General features: G+C 39.7%; 1 protein-coding gene and 1 pseudogene across 2 annotated transcripts in view; one reads left to right on the top strand and one right to left on the bottom strand.

Annotated features, from left to right (window-relative positions):
* LOC121494817 (SREBF chaperone) overlaps positions 1-17,383 on the top strand; it is a 73,669-nt gene that overhangs the window by 12,821 nt on the left and 43,465 nt on the right. The window lies entirely within an intron of this gene.
* LOC121496355 lies at positions 1,898-1,995 on the bottom strand (annotated as a pseudogene).

The raw sequence follows: 17,383 nt of genomic DNA, 5'->3' as shown, positions 1-17,383 counted from the left end.
TTTATTCAAGTTTTTTGCCCAGTTTTACATCAGATTGTTTTTTGTTGTTGAGTTTTAGGAGTTCTCTATGTATGCTGGATAGTAGTCTCTTTATCAGATACCTGATTTGTAAATATTTTCTGTGTGCTGCCTTTTTATTCTGTTGATTATATCTTTTGATGCACACAATTTAAAATTTTTTATGAAACCAGTTTGTTTTTTTCTTTTTTAAAATATTTATTTATTTATTCATTCATTCATTCATTCATTCATTCATTCATTCATGAAAGACACAGTGAGAGAGAGAGAGAGGCAGAGACACAGGCAGAGGGAGAAGCAGGTTCCATGCAGGGAGCCTGATGTGGGACTTGATCCTGAGTCTCCAGGATCACGCCCTAGGCTGTAGGTGGCACTAAACCGCTGAGCCACCGGGGTTGCCCTGCCCTATTTTTTTTTTTTTTTTAAGTAATTTCTGTACCCAGTGTAGGGCTTGAACTCATAACCCTGCTCACGATCAAGACTCACATGCTATTCCTACTGAGCCAGGCAAGCGCCCCCTGCCCTGTGTTTTCTTTTCTTTCTTTCTTTCTTTCTTTTTTTTTTAGAATTTTTTTTTTTTTAAGATTTTTAATTTATTTATTCATAGAGACAGAGAGAGGGGCAGAGACACAGGCAGAGGAAGAAGCAGGCTCCACTCAGGGAGCCCGATGTGGGACTCGATTCTGGGTCTCCAGGATCACACCCTGGGCTGAAGGCAGTGCTAAACCGCTGTGCCACCAGGGCTGTCCTTTCTTTCTTTCTTTTTTTTTTTTAAAGATTTTATTTATTTGCAAGAAAAAGAATGAGAAAGAGATCACAAGCAGCGGGGAGGGGCAGAGGAAAAAGCAGGCTCCCCACTGAGCAGGGAGCTGATGTGGGACTTGATCCCAGGGTCCCTGGACCCCAAGATCATGCATGACCTGAGCCAAAGGCAGATGCCTAACCAACTGAGCCACCCAGGCTCCCCCTGTTTTCTTTTAAGAATTTTATAGTTTTTGGTCTTAAGTTTAGGTCTTTGAACATTTTCTTAACCTTTAAAAATTTTTTTTAAGATTTTATTTATTTATTCATGAGAGACAGTGAGAGAGAGAGAGAGAGACAGGCAGAAGGAGAAGCAGGCTCCATGCAGGGAGCCCCACGTGGGACTCGATCCTGGCTTTCCAGGATCAGGCCCTGGGCTGAAGGCGGCGCTAAACCGCTGAGCCACCCGGGCTGCCCCTTTTTAAAAAAAAAATTTTAAAATAATCTCTATACCCAGTGTGGGGCTCAAACTCACAACAGAACCCTCAGATTAAGAATCACATGCTCTTCCAACTGAGCCAGCCAAGTACCCCAGATCTTTGAACCTTACATATTCAATCTTGCTAAATTTTGTAAGGGGATAAATTCTTAAAAGGTTTTGTAAGAATTCATTCTGAAGGACTTTGTTTATTAATGTTCATTATGGTAAAATTCAGATATATACAAAAGCAGAAAGCATGAGCCTTTGTGTGCCTATCACTTAGTTATATCTGTCATTTACTCAACTCAGGGCATTCTTGCTTCATCTGTATTCTCCTCTCTTCCTCTTTTTATGTTTTTCTTTTTATTTTATTTATTTATTCATGAGAGACACAGAGAGAGAGAGAGAGGCAGAGACATAGGCAGAGGGAGAATTAGGCTTCTTGCAGGGAGCTTGACATGGGACTCGATCCTGGGTCTCCAGGATTACGCCCTGGGCTGAAGGTGGTGCTAAACCTCTGAGCCAGCAATTCCTCCCCTGGGTACATATCCCCTTTTTTTCTTTCTAAGTTATTTGAGGGTTTGTTTGTTTTTTTTTTTTTTTTGGTGTTAAAATATACATAACAAAACTTACCATTTTAACAATTAAAAAAAATATATATATATGGAATGCTTCACAAATTTGTGTGTCGTCCTTGCACAGGGGCCAAGGATGTATTGTTCATATATTACTATATGTGCTCCTTAAGTGAGCACCATTTTAACCATTTTTAGATGTACCATTCATTGGCATCAGATGTATTCACAATGTTGTACAACCATGACCACTGTCTATTTCTAGAACTTTTTCATTATTCCAAACAGAAACTCTACTCATTAAACAAGTTCTGATTCTCCCCTCACCCTAGGCCCTAGCAACCACTATTTTTCTTTCTGTCTCTGCTTTTGCCCATTCTAGGTCCCTCACATGAGTGGAATCATGTTGTATTTGTCCTTTTGTATGTCACTTATTTCACTTAACATAGTGTTTTCAGTTGGTCATGTTGAAGCATGTATCAGAATTTCATTCCTTTTTCAGGCCAAATAATATTCTATTGTAAGTCTATTTACATTTTATTTATCTTTTCATCTGTCACTGAACATTTTGGGTGTTTCTACCTCTTGCCTATTATGACTAAGGCTGTTATAAACATGAATGTATGGATATCTGTTCAAATCCCTACTTTCAGTTCTATGGATATGTACCCAGGGGAGGAATTGCTGGACCATTTGGTAATTCTGTGTTTCACTTTTTGAGGAGCTGCCAAACTGTTTCCCACAGCGGCTGCCCCATTTCATAGTCTACCAGTAATGTACAAGAGTTACCAGTTGCTCCACGTCCTTACCAACACTCATTTCCTATTTGCATTTTTTAAATTATTTTTTAGGGATCCCTGGGTGGCGTAGCAGTTTGGCGCCTGCCTTTGGCCCAGGGTGCGATCCTGGAGACCCGGGATCGAGTCCCATGTCGGGCTCCCGGTGCATGGAGCCTGCTTCTCTCTCTGCCTATGTCTCTGCCTCTCTCTCTCTCTTTCTCTCTGTGTGACTATCATAAATAAATAAATAAATAAATTTTAAGAATAAATTATTTTTTAATAAGAGCCATCATAGTAGATGTGAAGTGGTATCTTCTTATGGCTTTAATTTTCATTTCCCTAATGATTAGTGATGTTGGGCATTTTTTCATCTGCCTATTGGCCATCTGTATATCTAGAGAAATGCCTGTTCAAATCCTTTGGGTGGCGCAGCTGTTTGGCACCTGCCTTTGGCCCAGGGCATGATCCTGGAGACCCAGGATCGAATCCCACGTCGGGCTCCCGGTGCATGGAGCCTGCTTCTCCCTCTGCCTGTGTCTCTGCCTCTCTCTCTCTCTGTGTGACTATCATAAATAAATAAAAATTTAAAAAAAAGTAAATCCTTTAAAAAAAAATCCTTTGCCCAGTTTTGAATAGGGTTATTTGTTTTTTTGTTGCCAACTTATAAAAGTTCTTTATACATTCTGGATATTCATTGCTTATTAGATGTGATTTGCAAATACTTTTTCCCATTCTCTGGGTTGTCTTTTCACTCAGTTGATAGTTTCCTTTGTTTTGCACCAAAAATATTAATTTTTGAGGTCAGTTTTTTTTTTGACCTATGCTTTTGATGTCATATCCAAGAAATCCTGCCAAATCCAATGTCATGAAACTTTTACTCTACTTTCTTTCAAGAGATTTATAGTTTTTGCTCTTTTTTAAATTTTTTTATTTTTTTATTTTAACTTATGATAGTCACAGAGAGAGAGAGAGAGAGAGAGAGAGGCAGAGACATAGGCAAGGGAGAAGCAGGCTCCATTCACTGGGAGCCCGGCGTGGGACTCAATCCTGGGTCTCCAGGATCGCGCCCTGGGCCAAAGGCAGGCGCCAAACCGCTGCGCCACCCAGGGATCCCAGTTTTTGCTCTTTGATTAGGTCTTTGATGCATTTCACATTTTTGTATGTGATGTAAGGGTCCAACTTAACTCTTGCATAGTGGCTGTTCAGTTTTCCCAGCACCATTTGTTGACAAGATTGTGTCAAGGAGAAGAGCTACAGGTGAACTTCACCTTTTGGCTCTCTTTGCAGTTCTTTCCCTCATAACCTGAGCTGAAATAGAGAGTTGGATGCTTAACTGACGAGCCACCCAGGCGCCCCTGTGTCTAGCTTTAAAACAAATTCTTTGCCCATATTCTTAGCAGGGGTCAGTTCAGTCTCTTTGTTAGTCATTCCTAACCAGGTCAAGAGGGAATAAGAATGTAGGTAGCTGGCATTGTGGAAGAAAATATTTAATATATTTGTTGATGTCCAGTTGTAAAGAGGGTTGGCATCATGTACGTGGTTATCTTTTTTTTTAATAAATTAATTTTTATTGGTGTTCAATTTACCAACATACAGAATAACACCCAGTGCTCATCCCGTCAAGTGTCCCCCTCAGTGCCCGTCACCCATTCCCCCCCACCCCCCGCCCTCCTCCCCTTCCACCACCCCTAGTTCGTTTCCCAGAGTTAGGAGTCTTTATGTTCTGTCTCCCTTCCTGATATTTCCCACACATTTCTTCTCCTTTCCTTTATATTCCCTTTCACTATTATTTATATTCCCCAAATGAATGAGAACATACACTGTTTGTCCTTCTCCGATTGACTTACTGCACTCAGCATAATACCCTCCAGTTCCATCCACGTTGAAGCAAATGGTGGGTATTTGTCGTTTCTAATGGCTGAGTAAGTACGTGGTTATCTGTGATGGTCATTACAACCAGTTAATATATTTTTGTCTTCCCTTCAATCTGGGTTTTGCTGTGTCATCTGAAAGGTTATTCTAAATGTGGCAGTAATCATTCTCTTGAATATATGTGTTTTCAGGCTTCACATTCTCTGGAATCAGCTTTCACTCATGAACTGAAACCTCTTTCTCTTTTCAGTACTTTTTTTTTTTTTTAAGATTTTATTTATTGATTCATGAGAGACACAGACTGAGAGAGAGGGGCAGAGATATAGGCAGAGGGAGAAGCAGGCTCCTTAAGGAAGCTGGATGTGGGACTCGATCTCAGGATCATGACCTGAGCCGAAGGCAGGTGCCCAACCACTGAGCCACCCAGGCATCCCTCTATTCAGTACTTTTAACTTGTTCTGCTGAGCATTCTTCTGGCTTATTTGGCTAATTTTGATGCTCACAGAAGCAGAATTTCCTGTTCTAATCATTGGTCCATTTTACAAAACAACTTTCAGAAAAATCTTCTTTCCTCCAAGGATGAACTATTTGCACCAGTGGACTAGTTTAGTACAGTGAACAGACCAGCAGTTACTTTCCACTTGGCACCAAATGAGGTGCTGGGTGCTCTAGGGAATACAAAGGTGATTCAACAGTGACCTTTTCCTCAAAGAAACCACAATCAATCAGAGGAGGCCGAAAGAATCTGAATGAACACAGGCATGATTGAAATACACAGTTACAGAAGCTCAGAGAAGAAGGCTGTTGCTTCCACAGGGAAACGTTCATTATTTTTAATTTTGGCTTTTCAGTGCAGTAATAGATTCACATGGCATAGAATTAAAAGGGAACAACAGAGTATACACAGGAAAGTTTCCTTACATCTTGCCCCTGGCCACCACATCCTCTCCCCAGAGGCAGCCAGTGTTACCAGTTCTCAAGTATCTGTTCACAGGTGTTCTTTGCATAATACAAACACACAAGAGAGCTCTTTTCTTTTACGTGAAAGTAGCACACTATATCCTTTGCTTTTTTCTCTGTTTGTGATAGTTCATTATCCATACATAAGCGCTTTCTCATTGTCTTTCACAACTGGATAATACTCCATTGTCAGGATGTACCTTTATTTAGAAAAAGCACTACTGATGGAAATATAAGGTGTTGTAAATTTTGCTAGTGCAGAAACACTCAGTAACCTTCTATATGCATCATTTGATGCATAGGCAAGTACATCAGTCTGGTCACTTACCAGAGGCAGGACTGCTGGTTTGGTGAGCATGTACTTTTGTAATACAAAAGATAAACCTCCAAATAGGCTTTGTCCATGTATGCTCCTTAACTGTATGTGACAGTGACTGTATATCCACAGTCTCACCAATACTGTGATAGTACACAGTTTGAACTCTGACAGGTAAAATAAAAAGTATTTGTGTGTATTTTTCTTCCAAAACTTAGTTTGCCCTATAGAAAAATTAAAAGAGTAATAGAGTGAACACTTATATTTTTTAATTTGTAGCTCTCCTGTTGCTATAAGGTTGAAGAAGCATTTCCATTTTCTTTGCCCATTTTTCTATGAGGCTTTGGTGTTTTTAACATTGATTTTGTAAAAATTGTTTTTATATGAAGAAACGTAGCGGGATCCCTGGGTGGCGCAGCGGTTTAGCGCCTGCCTTTGGCCCAGGGCGCGATCCTGGAGACCCGGGATCGAATCCCACATCGGGCTCCCGGTGCATGGAGCCTGCTTCTCCCTCTGCCTGTGTCTCTGCCTCTCTCTCTCTCTCTCTCTCTCTCTCTGACTATCATAAATAATAAAAAATAAAAAAAATAAAAAAAAAGAAACGTAGCACTTTGTTGGTGATATAAATTGCAGTTGTATTTTTTCAGATTGTTATTTCTCTTTATTTAGGATGTCATTGGAAAAAAAAAAAGATTCTTTATTGGGTCATGTTCTGGATTTATCATACCTAGACAGATCTTCCCTAGTAGAAGAATATGAAAAATTATCCTGTGGTTTCTTTTTTTTTTTTTTTTTAAACTTTTATTTATTTATGATAGTCACAGAGAGAGAGAGAGAGGCAGAGACGCAGGCAGAGGAAGAAGCAGGCTCCATGCACCGGGAGCCTGATGTGGGATTCGATCCTGGGTCTCCAGGATCGCGCCCCGGGCCAAAGGCAGGCGCCAAACCGCTGCGCCACCCAGGGATCCCTATCCTGTGGTTTCTTAAAGTGCTTTTAAATTTTAATTATTCACCTTTATATTTTTCATCCATTTGGGATTTATTTTGGTAAGAAGTGTAGGTCCAAATTAATTTTTCCCAAATGGCCACACATTTGCTGGGATACCTTGTAATGAGCAATTCATCTTTCCTCCCACTTGTTCAAATGTTCTTTACTAAATGTGATATATTTTGCCACGTATCATATACATTTGGGTCTATTTCTGGACTTTCTGTTCTATACATTTTTCTGTGTATTTTTGTTTGGGTATACGTTGTTTCTCTCTGGCTTTAGATCATGTTTTGATATTTGGTAAAGTTAATTATCATTCATTACCTTTAATTTTAGAACTTTCCTAGCTATGTTTGTTTTTCTATATGAACCTTAAGATAAATTTGCCTGTTTTAAAAAAATCCTTTTTTATTGGCGCTGCATTCCATTTTTAGATTAATGTAGGAAGAGTGATATTTAGGTGATGAGTCTTCCCCACTAAGATTGTATGCTCTCCTCTTTGCTTGAGCCTTCTTTCATCCCAATGAAATCTCTTTGAGAGATTTCTTGGCATTTCCTGTTAAGTTTATTCTCAGGTCTTTTGTTTTATTTTTAGCGTTGAAGCATTTTATCTTCCACCTATTGTTGATGATGTATGTGAAGGCATGGATTTCTATATATTAGTTTTCACTACCATATCTGATTGTAAAACAGTAAAGGTTTTTAGTTGATTCTCTAGGTATATAATATTGTCATCTACAAATAATGGTCATTTACTTTTTCTTTTCCAGTTGCATACCTCTATTGTCTGTCTGTCACCTAATTGTGATCACTAGTACGTCCACGACAGTAGTAAATGGTGATGGTGAAATGCGTAGGCTTGTTTACCTTTTACTTTGATGGGAATTATTCTAATGTGTTCCCAATTGGCTTGATTTTGGCTTTGGGGTTGAGAAGGATATATGAAGTCTGTATCTATCTATATGTAGGTGTATATAATGTAAATGGCAGGATTTCTTTCTTATGGCTGAATAGTATTCCACTGTATATATACACTACATCATCTTTATCCATTTATCTGTTCAAAGACAACTGTTTCTGTGTCTTGGCTATTGTGAATAATGCTCATGAACTTGGGGATGCACATAGCTCTTCAATATAATGATTTTGTTTCCTTTGGATATATACCCAGAAGTAGGATTGCTAGATAATAAGATAGTTTGGTTTTTAAGTTTTTGAGGAATTTTAATACTATTTTCCATAATGACCATACCAATTTACATTTCTACCAACAGTGTACAAGGATTCTCTTTTCTCCACATCTTTCCTGACACGTGTTATCTGTTGTCTTTTTTTTTTTTAAATTTTTTTAATTTATTTATGATAGTCAGAGAGAGAGGGGCAGAGACACAGGCGGAGGGAGAAGCAGGCTCCATGCACCCGGAGCCCCACGTGGGACTCGATCCCGGGTCTCCAGGATCGCGCCCTGGGCCAAAGGCAGGCGCCAAACCGCTGCGCCACCCAGGGATCCCTCTGTTGTCTTTTTATCTTTTTATTTTATTTTAAAGTGGGCTCTATGTCCAGTGTATGAGCCCAGCATGGGGCTCACAACCTTGGGATCATGACCTGAGCTGAAATCAAGGACACTTCACCAACTGAGCCACCCAGGTGCCCCCCGTGTTGTCTTTTTAAATAAAAGCCATCCCAGCAGGTGTGAGGTAGTTTTGATCTCATTTCCCTGATGATTAGGGATATTGAGCACCTTTTCATGTACCTGTTGACTATTTTTATGTTTTCTTTGTAGCTATTAACAAATTATTGTAGCTGTAGTTGTTTTTAGTAGTTTTGTCTCTTAACCTTTATACTAGAGTTAAGTAATTAACACACCATATTACAGTATTAGAGTATTCTGAATTTGACTGTATACTTGGCCTTTACCCAGTGTATATTTTCACAGTACTAATTATTGTCCTTTCATGTTAGCTTGCCGAACTCCTTTCAGCATTTCTTATAAAGCAGGTCTAGTGGTGATGAACTCTAAGCTTTTGTTTATCCACAAAAGTCTTTATCTCTCCTTCATTTCTGAAGGACAGCTTTGCTGGATAATGTATTCTTGGTTCGGAGTTTTTTTCTTGCAACACTTTGTGTGGTTTTTGTTTTAAGTATTTATTTGAATCACTCAGTAGTCATCATGACAAGTGTACTCCTTAATCCACATCACCTATATCATCCATTCCCCCAACCCTCTCCCCTCTAGTAACCATCAGTTTGTCCTCTATAGTTAAGAGTCTGTTTCTTGGTTTGTCTCTCTCTTTTTTACCCTTTTGCTCCTTTGTTTTTTAAATTCCACCTTTGAGTGACAAATTATGGTATTTGTCTTTCTCAGACTTATTTCACTTAGCATTATACTCTCTAGCTCCATCCATGTTATTGCAAATGGCAATTCTTTTTTATGACTGAATAGTTTTACATTGCATGTATATACCACATCATCTTTATCCATTCATCTTTCAGTAGACACTTGGGCTGCTTTCACATCTTGGCAATTATAAATAATGCTGCTATAAAAATAGAGGTACATGTATTCCTTTGAATTAATGTTTTTGTAATTTTTGGGTAAATACTCTGTAGTGTGATTGCTGGATCATCGAGTAGTTCTATTTTTAAATTTTTGAGGAACCGCCATACTGTTTTCCACAGTGGCTGCACCAGTTTGCATTCTCACAAACAGTACACAAGGCTTCCTTTTTCTCCACATACTCACCAACCCCTGTTTTTGTGTGTGTGTGTTTTATTTTAGCTATTCTGACAGGTGTGAGGTGGTATCTTATTGTATTTTTGATTTGCATTTCCCTGAGAGTGAGTGATATTGAGCATCATTTCATGTGTCTGTTGGCCATCTGTATGTCTTCTTTGGAGAAATGTCTGTTCATGTCTCTTGCCCATTTTTAAATTGGATTGTTTTTTGGGTGTTGGGTTTTATAAGTTCCTTTTTGTTTGTTTTAAAGATTTTAGCCCGAGTCCCATATTGGGCTCCCTGCATGGAGCCTGCTTCTCCCTCTGTCTTTGTCTCTACTTCTCTCTCTCTGTGTCTCATAAATAAGTAAATAAAATAAAATCTTTAAAAAAAAAAAAAGGCAGGTTCCCCATAGGGGAGCCTGAGGTGGGACTCAGTCCTAGGACCCCAGGATCATGATCTGAGCCAAAGGCAGTTGCTCAACCACTGAGACACCAGGCATCTCATGGTTTTATAAGTAAATATATTTTGGATACTAACCCTAACCCTTTAAAGGATATGTTATTTGCAAATATCTTTTCCCATTCTTTAGGTTGCTGTTTAGTTTTATTGATTGTTTCCTTTACTTGTAGAAGCTTTTTATTTTGATGTCTTCTCAGTAGTTTATAGTTTTGCTTTTGTTTCCCTTGCCTCAGGGGACCTATCTAGAAAGAAATTGCTATAGCTGATGTCAGAGAAGTTATTATTGCCTGTGCTCTTTTCTAGCATTTTTATGGTTTTAGGTCTCACATGTAGGCCTTTAACTAATTTTTAATATATTTTTGTGTATGGTATAAGAAAGTGGTCCAATTTCATTCTTTTGCATGTAGCTGTCCAGTTTCACAACACCAATTTGTTGAAGAGACTGTCCTTTTTCTCCATTGGATATCCTTTCCTGCTTTATCAACAATTAAGTGACCATATAATTGTGGTTTTATTTCTGGATTTTTCTATTCTGTTCCATTGATCTATGTGTTTGTTTTTGTGCCAGTACCATACAAATTTTGATTACTACAGCTTTGTGATATAACCTGAAATCTGGAATTGTGATGTCTTCAGATTTGCTTTTCATTTTTAAGATTGCTTTGGCTATTTGGGGTCTTTTGTATTTCCATACGAATTTTTTTTTAAGATTTTATTTATTCATGAGAGACACACAAAGAGAGACAGAGACACAGGCAGAGGGAGGAGCAGGGAGCCCCATGTGGGATTCGATCCCGGGGCCCCGAGATCATGCCCCGGGCCGAAGGCAGACACTCAACCACTGAGCCACCCAAGCATCCCTCCATACGAATTTTAGGATTGTTTGTTATAGTAGCTCTGTGAAAAATGCTGTTGTTATTTTGATAGGATTACATTAAATGTGTAGATTGCTTTGGGTAGTTTAGACACTTTAACAATATTTTTTTCCAATCCATGAGCATAGAATGTTTTTTCATTTCTTTGTGTCATCTTCAATTTCCTTGGTGTTTTTTTTAATTATTATTTATTTATGATAGTCACAGAGAGAGAGAGAGGCAGAGACACAGGCAGAGGGAGAAGCAGGCTCCATGCACCAGGAGCCCGATGTGGGACTCGATCCCGGGTCTCCAGGATCGCGCCCTGGGCCAAAGGCAGGCGCCAAACCACTGCGCCACCCAGGGATCCCTTCCTTGGTATTTTACAGTTCTTAGAGTACAGGTCTTTCACCTTTTTGATTAGGTTTATTCCTAGGTATCTTATTATTTTGGGTGCAATTATAAATGGGATTGTTTTCTTAATTTCTCTTTCTGCTGCTTTATTATTACTGGTGTATAGAAGTGCAACAGATTTCTGTACATTGAATTTGTATCCTGCAACTTTACTGAATTCATTTATTAGTTCTAGCAGTTTTGGGGTGTGGTCATTTGGGTTTTCTGTATATAGTATCATGTTATCTAGAAATAGTGAAAGTTTGGCTTCTTTGATGATTTGGATGCTTTTTATTATTTTTTGTTGTCTGTTATGAGTACGACTTAATACTGTTGAATAAAAGTGGTGAGAGTGGACATCCTTGTGTTGTTCTGACAGGGAAAAGGCTCTTTTCATGTTTATTAGTGTGTTTTTTTGTGGTTACAATTAAGTTTGTGTATATTTTCTGAATTTAGCAGTTTATATTAAGTTGATGGTCATTTAAGTTTGAACCCATTCTTTACACCTCCCCATGTTTTAGGTATATAATGTCATATTTTACATCCTTTTATTTTGTGTTCCTTAACTTTTTTTTTTTTACAGAAATATTTCTTTTTATTGGTTTTGTACTTCCTACCTTCATGCTGTTGTTTTTGGTCTTTTCTTTCTATTCAAAGAGTCTTCTTTAATATTTCTTGCAGGGCTAGTTTAGTGGTCATGAACTCCTTTAGTTTTTGTTTGTATAGGAAACTCTCTATTTCTCCTTCTCTTCTAAATGATAACCTTCCTGGACAGAGTGTTATTGGCTGCAGGTTTTTCCCATTCAGCATTTTTTTAAGGCTTTTTAATTAATTGATTTATTTATGATAGACACACAGAGAGAGGCAGAGACATTGGCAGAGGGAGAAGCAGGTTCCCCACGCGGAGCCTGATGCGGGACTCGATCCCAGGATCATGACCTGAGCCAAAGGCAGATGCTCAACCACTGAGCCACCCAGGTGCTCCACATTCAGCACTTTGAGTGAATCTTGCCACTCCTTTCTGGCTTGGAAAATTTCTGATGAAAAATCCACTGATAGGCTTATGGTGTTTCTTCTGTATGTAACTATCTTCTTTTGTCTTGCTGCTTTTAATAATTTTTCTTTATCACTGTATTTTGCCATTTCATTATTTATTTATTAAAGATTTTATTTATTCATGATAGACAGAGAGAGAGAGGCAGAGATATAGGCAGAGGGAGAAGCAGGCTCCATACAGGAAGGCCAATGTGGGACTTGATCCTGGAACTTGGGGTCATGCCCTGAGCCAAAGGCAGATGCTCAACCACTGAGCCACCCAGGCATCCCTATTTTGCCATTTTAATTACAATATGTGTTGATGTGAATCTGCTTTTGTTGATTTTGTTGAGGGGTTCTCTGTTTCTCTTGGATCTGGATGTTTGTTTTCTTTCCAGATTAGTGACATTTTCAGCTGTTATTTCTTTATATAAATTCTCTGCCCCCTTTTTCTCTCTCTCCTTTTTCTGGGACTCCTGTAATTCAGATGTTATTGATGGAGTCACTGAGTTTCCTAAGTCTGTTCTTATTTTGCATAATTCTTTTTTCTCTCTTTTGTTAAGCTTGATTACTTTCCATTATTCTGTCTTCTAAGTCATTACTTTGTTTCTCTGCTTCTTGCAGCCTGCTGTTCATTCCATCAGGTGTGTTTCTCATTGTGTTTATTGAGCCCTTTATCTCTTCTATGTTATTCCCTAGCACTGTGTTAATGGTTTTACTGATGCCCTCTGCTCTTAAGTCCAGTGATCTTATGATCATTGCTTTAGGTTTGTATTTTTTTTTAAGTAAGTTTTACACCCAATATGGGGCTTGAACTAATGGCACTGAGATCAAGCATGGTGTGCTCTGCCAACTGACCCAGCTAGGTGCCCCATGATAATTGCTTTATTTATTTACTTTTTTGATAATTGCTTTAAATTCTGCATCAGGCATGTTACTTATATCTGTTTCACTCAGGTCTCCGATCGTGATCTTGTCTTCTTTTTTCATCTAAGACAAATTCCTCTGCTTTCTTATTTTGTCTAAGTCTTTGTGCCTGTTTCTCTGTGTTGGGAAGTCAGGAACATCTCCTGTTTTTGAGGGTAATGGCTTTATGAAGAGGAGATCATGTAGTCCCCTGCAGTGTAGTGTCCCCTGATTCCAGGGCATGGTACTTTTGGGACTGTCTCCAGTGTGAGCTGTGTGTGCTCTACTCTTGTATTCTGGCCTTTATCCTTCAGGACAGTTGTCTGCTTAGGCTTTCTTTGGCTGTTGTGGGGTAGTGTTTGGTCCCTGGCCTGAGTGTGGCATGTTTTGACTTGGTGTGCTCTGGCCTGCTTGTGAAATGAGACCTGTTGCTGCTGCCACTGGAACTGAGGCCTCGCAAAACTCCTCGGTTGGAGTGTACCTAGGTGGCTCAGTTGGTTAAGAGTCTTCCTTTGCCTCAGGTCATGATCCCAGCGTCCTGGGATCGTCCTGGGATCGAGCCCTGCATTGGGCTCCCTACTCAATGGGGAGCCTACTTCTTCCTCTTCTGCTCCCCCTACCTGTGTGTGTTCATATGTTAACTTGCTCTGTCAAATAAGTAAATAAAATATTAAAAAACAAAAGCTTCTGGATTGAGAGACACGGTATGGGCAGGAGTTTGGGCCAGTCTTCCAGGGGAGGGTGCCTTCCTTTCCCCAGATTGGGACTGAGGCAAGTGTGGCTGGGAAGGGCAGTTCCACTTGAGTGCAGGGAGGTGAGTGGTAGGAAGGAGCTTGATGTAAGCAAATTAGGTAGGGAATGTAGCCACTGCACTGGTTCCAGGCAGTGGCTTTGTGTTTACACTGAGGGGTGGAGGAGGGAAATGGCACTGTCCAGTTACTTTGTTGGTGTGGGGGCAGGGGGGAGGAGTGGGAGGGAAGGAGTGTCTCTCTGTGAACACTGCCTCTTGGGGGCATGTTCCCAGATAAGCAACTAACCTCCCCACTCTGTGTCCTAGACCCTCTTCAGATTACTGTCTCTACACTATATGCCTGCAGGCTATTTGCCCTGCCTTTTCTCTGAGAGCAGCTGCAGTGTCCTCTCAGCTCTCCCACAGCCAAGCATGCTTCAAGCCCCAGTGGTTGGAAGAACTCATGAGATTCGAAATTTGAGTCCTTTTGCTTTCCAAGGCAATTGCTCTGGGGATTTGTTTTCCCTATGCACTCCTCTGTTGTGCTACTCTGTCTCTTGCCCTTCTCAGCTGTGGCTCCCTCCCTACTGCAGTAGCCTCCCTACTGCAGTAGCCAATGTAGTATCCATTTCTCTCCCAAACTGCATCTCTGCATTTCCTACCTTCTTTGATATGGCCTCTTCTCTATCTTTAGTTTTGGAGTTTCTCCTGTCAGTCTTCAGATAAATTTCTGGGGTATGGAGGATAGTTTGATAGTTATCTAGTTGTATTTGTGAGACAAGGCCAGCCTTTGACCCTCCCTACTCCACCGTCATCTTCCTCAATCAGTCTCTTATAGCGCTTTGTTTTTGTTAAGATTTTATTTATTTATTCATGAGAGACACAGGCAGAGACACAGGCAGAGGGAGGAGCAGGCCCCATGCAGGGAGCCCCACGTGGGACTCCATCCCAGGACTCCAGGATTGCGCGCTGGGCCGAAGGCAGGCGCTAAACCTCTGAGCCACCCAGGGATCCCCTGAACTGTAGTGTTTGTGCTGAGAAATCCACTGATAACCTTATGGGGGTTCCCTTATATGTGAAGAATTTTTGTTTTCTTGCTGCTTTAAAAATTCTCTCTTTGATTTTATTTATTTATTTACTTACTTATTATTTATTAAAGATTTATTTATTTATTTTATGGTAGACCTAGAGAGGCATAGACACAGGAGGAGGGAGAAGCAGGCTCCATGCCGGGAGCCCGACATGGGACTCGATCCTGGGACTCCAGGATCGCGCCCTGGGCCAAAGGCAGGCGCTAAACCGCTGAGCCACCCAGGGATCCCCTCTCTCTTTGATTTTAGATGGCGTTATTATAGTGTGTCTTCTCTAAGAAGTGTGTCTTTTGGAGACACTATTATAGTGTGTCTTGGAGAAGACCTTTTTGGGGACTTATGAGCTTTATGAATATGGATGTTAAATCTCTCTCCAGACTTGGGAAGGCCTCACTCATTATTTCCTTAAATAAGCTTTCTGTCCTTTTTCCTTCTCTTTTCCTTCTGGGATGCCAGCAATGCTTAAATAATTTCTTGATGGTATCTTATAATTCACATGGGCTTTCTTCAATCTTTTTTGTTATTTTCTCTTTGTTCTTTGGATAATTTCAAGTGACCTATGACTTCACAGATTCTTTCATCTGCTTTAATCATGTCTGCTGTTGGTGCCCTCTACTGCATTTTTCATTTCACTCATTACATTCTGCACTTCCAGGATTTCTGTTTTGATCTTTTTTATAATTTCTATCTTTCTGCTAAACTTCTCATTTTTTGTATTGTTTACTGATTTCATTGAATTGTCTTTCTGTTTCCCTGGCTGAATTCTTTAGTAAGTAGATTGCAGGTCTCCATTTCTTTGGGGTCAGTTACTGGAAAATTACTGTGTTCCTTTGGTGATGTCTTGTTTTCTTGATTTCATGTTCCTGGATGTCTTATGTTGCTGTGTTTGCTTGAAGAAGTAGTCACCTTCTCTAGCCTTGATGGACTGGCCTTGGGAGAAAAATACCTTCTCTGTCGGCTTGCCGGGGATCCTGAGGCTTTCCCAGTGAATGACAGTTGTATTATCAGATATTCCAAATGCTTTTTATCTTTTTGTTTTTTCAAGTGGACTCCACACCCAGCAACTCACACTCTGAGATCAAAAAAATAAAACAGATGAACATAGGGGAAGGGAAGGAAAAGTAAAATAAGTTGAAAACAGAGAGGGAGGCAAACCAGGAGAGTATTAATCTAGGAAACAAACTGAGGATTGTTGGAGGAGAGGTTGGTAGGGGGATGGGGTAACCGGGTGATGGGCATTAAGGAGGGCACTGATATAATGAGCACTGGGTGTTACATGCAATTGATGAATCATTGAATTCTACCCCTGAATCTAATAATAGACTATACATTAACTAAATTGAATTAAATTTAAAAAAAATTTTAAGAGTCAGATGCTTAACTGGCTGAGCCATCCAGGCACCCCTCTGAGTGCTATTTATTTATTTGACAGAGAGAGAGAGCGAGCGAGCAAGAGAGAATAAGCAAGGGGAACAGCAGATGGAGAGGTAGAAGCAGGTTCCGCAATGAGCAGGGATACAGACTCTTGGCTTGATCCCAGGACCCTGTGATTATAACCTGAGCTGAAGGCAGATACTTAACCGCTTAACCTACTGAGTCACCCAGACACCCCCTCCAAACGCTTTTTAAATGGTTATTGTGTTTTAGAAGCTACCTATACAAAATGTACAGATTTTTTAAAACAATTTAAGAAGTAAACATAAATGTTGACAATATATAAAGAGATAAGCATCACAATAACCAAAATCAGAAATACATTCTGGTACTATTTAAATATAAATCCGCGTGTACAACTTTTACAATGGAAAAGCAATCACTATTGTGGCTGGTAATGGAGAACTTTGGGGTAATGCTCTTAATTCTTGATGTGAGTGATGTTTAGGTTAAATGGTTGTGTTTAATTTCATGGAACTGTATGCTTATAAAATTTGTATACTTTTCTGCAATATTTTATGCTAAATTTAAAGATTTTATTTAAAATAAAAAAGGCAGTACTCATAAAAAATGTAAAAGTACAGAAAGTTGACTTAAAATATCTCTTCACATATCTCATAACCACATGAAGACAAACAACCAGTATTAACATTTCCTGGGCAGCCCCTGTGGCGCAGCGGTTTAGCACCGCCTGCAGCCTGGGGTGTGATCCTGGAGACCCGGGATCGAGTCCCACGTCGGGCTTCCTGCATGGAGCCTGCTTCTCCCTCTGCCTGTGTCTCTGCCTCTCTCTTCGCTCTCTCTGAATGAATGAATAAATAAATCTTTAAAAAAACAAAACATTTCCTTCCATTCTCCTGATGTGCATTTTTTGCCTATAACCCTTATTTCATTATTTCAGACTGTAAAAATAACACATATTCTGTGTGGAAAACTTGTTAAACTTGTAAAAAGTATATGCATTGTATACTTCTCTCAATGGAAGGATGATATGATTACAGAAAGGTGCTAACGGGTAGGATAGCCATT

Source organism: Vulpes lagopus, chromosome 7, assembly GCF_018345385.1.
Source record: "Vulpes lagopus strain Blue_001 chromosome 7, ASM1834538v1, whole genome shotgun sequence".
In the NCBI taxonomy this organism is placed as follows: domain Eukaryota; kingdom Metazoa; phylum Chordata; class Mammalia; order Carnivora; family Canidae; genus Vulpes; species Vulpes lagopus.
The sequence above is the reverse complement of the archived record's forward strand: the minus strand, read 5'-3'. Positions and strand labels throughout refer to the sequence as shown.